At 35.1% G+C, this 6,134-nt stretch overlaps 1 long non-coding RNA gene across 1 annotated transcript in view; it reads right to left on the bottom strand.

Moving 5' to 3' along the window:
• LOC111088888 overlaps positions 1–5,918 on the bottom strand; it is a 16,784-nt gene extending 10,866 nt beyond the window's left edge. Inside the window, exon 1 of the long non-coding RNA XR_002613269.1 lies at positions 5,837–5,918. This is a non-coding gene — a long non-coding RNA (uncharacterized LOC111088888). The remainder of the gene's footprint in view (positions 1–5,836) is intronic.
• Between the last annotated feature and the right edge of the window lie 216 nt (positions 5,919–6,134).

Genomic DNA, 6,134 nt, shown 5'->3' with positions numbered 1-6,134 from the left:
TCATTATTAATAATATATATATATATATATTTCTATCATTATTAATAATATATATATATATAATATATATATATTTCTATTTTTAAGGAAGATAAACAAACAGATAAACTTTTTCAATTCATTGAAACACTTTTCGAGTTTCACTATCTACTCTCAGAAAAGGTTACGTTCAAATATCCCTGCCGTACAACTAAACTCACAGTTTTCAGAGTTCCAGGAAGGTAAGGATGAAATGTAAAAGTCATTATATCAATAATCCGTAACTGACAAGTAAATATAGTCAGTATTCTATTACCGTTATATCTGAGCGTTTATGGATTAGAGAGTTTGTTTGTTTGTTTTTTTAATTTTCGCGCAAAGCTACACGAGGGCTATCTGCGCTAGCCGTCCCTATCCTTAGCAGTGTAAGACTAGAGGGAAGGCAGCTAGTCATCACCACCCACCGCAAACTCTTGGGCTACTCTTTTACCAACGAATAGTGGGATTGACCGTAACGTTATAACGCCCCCACGGCTGAAAGGGCGGGCATGTTTGGTGTGACGGGGATTCGAACCCGCAGATTGTGAGTCTAGCGCCCTAACCACATGGACATGCCGGGCCGAAACTATATCTAAAAACGTACATTACTTTACAGAGATTTGCATATATTTCTGGCCCTGGCGGTTAAGGCGCTTGTCTCGCAATCTGCGGGTCGTGTATTCGAGTCCCCGTCACAGAACATGCTCGCCATTTCGACCGTGGGGGTGTTATATTATGTGACGGTCAATCCCACTAGTCGTTGGTAAAAGAGTAGCTCAAAAGATGGCGATGGGTGGTGTTGACTAGCTAGCTGTCTTCCCTCTAGTCTATAACTGCTAAATTAGAGACGGCGAACTTTGCGCGAAATCAAGAACAAACCAAACTTATATTTCTGCTCAAATCTGGAGGCGGGTGTCCCTCGAGAAGAAGTACTTAGCCATAACCAGTTTATCAAACTCCAGAGGCGAGTGTCCCTCGAGAAGAAGTACTTAGCCATAACCAGTTTATCAAACTCCGGAGGCGGGTGTCCCTCGAGAAAAAGTACCTAGCCATAACCAGTTTATCAAACTCCGGAGGCGGTGTCCCTCGAGAAGAAGTACTTAGCCATAACCTGTTTATCAAACTCCGGAGGCGGGTGACCCTCGAGAAGAAGTACTTAGCCATAACCTGTTTATCAAACTCCGGAAGCGGGTGACCCTCGAGGAGAAGTACTTAGTCATAACCTGTTCATCATGTATGTCAACAAAGAATAACGATAGATAATATTTGTATAAAGAATAACGTTAGATAATATTTATATAAAGAATAACGTTAGATAATATTTATATAAAGAATAACGTTAGGTAATATTTATATAAAGAATAACGTTAGATAATGTTTGTATAAAGAATAACGTTAGATAATATTTGTATAAAGAATAACGTTAGATAATGTTTGTATAAAGAATAACGTTAGATAATATTTATATAAAGAATAACGTTAGATAATGTTTGTATAAAGAATAACGTTAGATAATATTTATATAAAGAATAACGTTAGATAATGTTTGTATAAAGAATAACGTTAGATAATATTTATATAAAGAATAACGTTAGATAATATTTATATAAAGAATAACGTTAGATAATGTTTGTATAAAGAATAACGTTAGATAATATTTATATAAAGAATAACGTTAGATAATATTTATATAAAGAATAACGTTAGATAATGTTTGTATAAAGAATAACGTTAGATAATGTTCCCCTTCCTTCTTTGTTTTGTTATTAAATTCCTAATGATCTCATTAGATGCTAATTACATACCTTGCTCTGTGGAAGGTGATAATTAACTTATCTAACTGATTAAACTAAGTAGTCCTTTTTTTTAAATTCAAAGCCAAAAGTCTATAAAGAAGTGGAAACGTGATCTATTTCAGGTTGTTTTTTTTATCCTGTTTCTTGGGCAAAAATCCTAAAACAAAATAGCCTGTGTAAATCGTTAGACAGTTTCCAGTTACTATAAAAAAAATACGATAATCGAGTCAGCAAACTCTGAGTGATGGAAGACAAAAGTCTATAAAAAATTAGTGGAAATGTGTCCTGATTCATGGACTTTTTTATCTCCCTTCTTTTGGACCAAAAATCCTCAAACAAGATAGTCGCTGTACACCGTTGGACAGTTTCCAGTTACCATACCAAAAAGTACAGTAATGAGCCAGCCAACTCTAGGTGATGGATACTGGAGGAGCTACACCAGAAAAGGCAAACAATGATTTTACTCACGACAAATCCAATTTGTTGACCGACCCCAGTCTGTCGTGAATCGTGAAATAAGATTATGGCTTCAAAGTCAAACCGAACTTTTTTATCTAAGGAATAATACGTCTCTGGATAAAAGTCCCTAATTTTAAACATAGAGAAAGGCAACTATTCAACAACGCCCACTCCAATTATTTGACCGAATACTGGGAAATGACCCTCTAATCTATCAGTTCAAAACTTTGCGCGGAAATTCTAAAACAGACAAATAAACAACCAAAAACTGGCATGGCTTTTTGGTCTACTCTTCAGATACTCAAGTCTGAGAGCTACATGTGTGACCTTGCACGATCTGATTCTTTCACTTGACGTATTTTGATGTTTTTTCAATCTCCAAAACCTAAAATGTTCACCTATATATAAACTTACAACAATCTCCATTCTATTCAAGTCCGTATTTTTGTCTAAAAAAATATACGTTGCAGGTTTTTGCAAATTCGAGAATACAGAAAATATGTTATTTTACAGAATAAAGTTTCAACTTCATTCTTCCAAAATCCTTTAACTTTCAAAACAGTAAGTTAGGTTTCGAAATATAGTCGTTTTTACTTTTTAATGGCTTGTAAAAGACTTGAAATATCTAACGGTTTAGCCTAATTACCCTGATATTCACCATAACATAGACTTCTGAAAAATTCGGAAAGTAAAATTTTCCACTTGCTCTCGTTAACTTTTGTCAGATTCATGTAAACTACGTGTTTACTTTGGCCATAATTCTGATGCTGTGATGACTCGTACTTACTTTAAATTCTCGTTAATTAAAGAGTGTCAGGTTACGCTAAGATTACTGCGTATGTATATATAAACAGCCACAGAGGCCTGCATGATTAGACGACGTTTTACTAACTAATAGTAAATGAATTTGAATTTGATGACGAGGAACCCACTTTTTAGAAATAGAAGTTTGGAGACGGCTTGACCAGGCAATGAAGAAAACTTTATTGCTAATGTACCAAGTTTCGATAATAGTATATCATTAAGAAAACTTTATTGCAAACGTATCAAGTTTCGACAATATTATATCAAAAAAAAAACTTTACTGTAAATGTATCAAGTTTCGACAATATTATAAGAAAACTTTACTGTAAATGTACCAAGTTTCGATAATAGTATATCATTGAGAAAACTTTATTGCAAACGTATCAAGTTTCGACAATATTATATCATAAGAAAACTTTACTGTAAATGTACCAAGTTTCGACAATATTATATCATAAGAAAACTTTACTGTAAATGTACCAAGTTTCGACAATATTATATCATAAGAAAACTTTACTGTAAATGTACCAAGTTTCGACAATATTATATCATAAGAAAACTTTACTGTAAATGTACCAAGTTTCGACAATATTATAAGAAAACTTTACTGCAAATGTACCAAGTTTCAACAATATTATATCATAAGAAAACTTTACTGTAAATGTACCAAGTTTCGACAATATTATAATTATAAGAAAACTTTACTGCAAATGTACCGAGTTTCGACAATATTTTATCATAAGAAAACTTTACTGTAAATGTACCATTACCCTCATTTCAGTACCAAAATTGTACATAGAGCAAAGATTTGTGGAAAGTCGAGGCTAGTTTGAGAGTTTGACTTGAAAGTTTACGTATATTCGAACAACGTTAGGTTTCTTACGTTGCTTAGCAAGGAGTAAACCTGTAACCCATAGAAACAAGCATTCGTTTTCTTAACTTCAGGGAGATGGCGGTACGACGTGCATGCGTATCAGGTCTGTTAAATGTGGATGATCAACAAATGTACCCGTGTTACGCGCAGCGTTATACATAACTTTAATTTGGCTTCGGCTTCACGTAATGATCATTGAAATAGCTGCCAAACCCGAACCATTCTTCCTACTGCCTATCAACTTAAACTCGATCCTCTGGGGGTGAAGTCAACCTGAGTTCCTCTACCGTATTTTACTGAAGTTCATATGTCATGCTGTGTTGTAACCTACAAAGTGCATAATTCTTCTCGTGATTCATGGCATGCGCACGTTTTACTGACGTCACAACAATTTAAATTGCAACTTTAAGCTTTCTTTATGTGACGTCATGTTAGTGTCTACTGACTGACTGACAGGCAATCCACTACTTTATAGTGGTGCGAGTAGTTAAAACAGGTGACCCCCTAAGTTGCCTTCGTGCCCCTTTCGGGGAAAAACTGAAACCCAGTCATTAAAAACATTGTGTTGACTAATCCTGTTTCCACAATCTTGTTTTAGATATACAAACCACATGGTCATGATCTGTAGTTCGTTTTACAACCACCTTCTACAAAGTCTGAACAGTGGTTGCCCCTTAAGAAACATCGGGTTCTGTTATAACCACCTTCTACTAAGTCTGAAAAGTACTTGACCCAAAAGACAACATCAGGTTCTGTTATAACCACCTTCTGTTAAGCCTGAACAGTGGTAGCCCCATAAGACAACATCGGGTTCTGTTATAACCACCTTCTACTAAGTCTGAAAAGTACTAGACCCAAAAGACAACATCGGGTTCTGTTATAACCACCTTCTGTTAAGCCTGAACAGTGATATTTTAAGTAGTAGCTTCTTTGTAAACATCAGGTTTTCTTATAACCACCCGTTGTTGAGTGTGAACGGTGGTAGCTCCTTAAGACCTATCTGGTTCTCTTATAACCACTTAATGTTAACTTTGAACAGTAGTATCTTCTTTGTAAACATCAGGTTTTCTTATAACCACCCGTTGTTGAGTGTGAACGGTGGTAGCTCCTTAAGACATATCTGTTTCTCTTATAACCACTTAATGTTAACTTTGAACAGTAGTATCTTCTTTGTAAACATCAGGTTTTCTTATAACCACCCGTTGTTGAGTGTGAACGGTGGTAGCTCCTTAAGACATATCCGGTTCTCTTATAACCACTTAATGTTAACTTTGAACAGTAGTATCTTCTTTGTAAACATCGGGTTTTCTTATAATCACCTTCTAGTAAATGAGAACAATGGTAACTTTTTTAGAAACACCATTTTCTCTTATAACCACCTTCTGTTAAACCTGAACAGCGTTCCTTTATAATTAGCAGTGGTAGCTCCATTAAAAACACCATTTTCTCTTATAACCACCTTCTGTTAAACCTGAACAGCGTTCCTTTATAATTAGCAGTGGTAACTCTATTAAAAACACTAGGTTCTCTCATAATCACCTTCAATAAACATTATTTTGTAAGAAGAGCGTTGCATTAAAACCGCCAAATCAACTGTCAAAAAACACATGGAACCCTATTGAAGTGTTAACAACAACGTTACGGTACTTAACATATGGAACCCTGTTGAAGTGTTAACACCAACGTTACGGCACTTAACATGTGGAACCATGTTGAAGAGTTAACACCGATATTACGGTACTTAACACGTGGAACCCTATCGAAGTGTTAACACCGATGTTACCGGTAATGAACATGTGGAACCCTCTTGAAGTGTTAACACTAATGTTACAGTATTTAGCGTCATATTTTTATTCTATTTTAAGATAAAAGTAATAAAACCTACTCCAGAGATCTTCCTTGTCTTTTCCTCCCTACTTCCGGTACTGCTTGTTCTACTTGCTGGAACACGATTACTTGAACTTCCGGTAGGAATAGTTTCGTTTGAATCTTTTACTAGAGAAAAGATACATAAAAGGAAACTTTATTAAACATTAAGAGGTATATACTGATATTCCAGTATCTGTAACGCAAACATAATATTATAGCAACAGGATCTGTTACAGTACATGTACAGACAGCTTAGTTATTTCCATGGCAACAGGTTCTGTTATCATACCTGTAAATAAGCCTTGATATTTCTA

Source organism: Limulus polyphemus, unplaced genomic scaffold, assembly GCF_000517525.1.
Source record: "Limulus polyphemus unplaced genomic scaffold, Limulus_polyphemus-2.1.2 Scaffold4657, whole genome shotgun sequence".
Classification (NCBI taxonomy): domain Eukaryota; kingdom Metazoa; phylum Arthropoda; class Merostomata; order Xiphosura; family Limulidae; genus Limulus; species Limulus polyphemus.
Note: the sequence above shows the minus strand (reverse complement) of the source record. Positions and strands in the feature narration are given on the sequence as shown.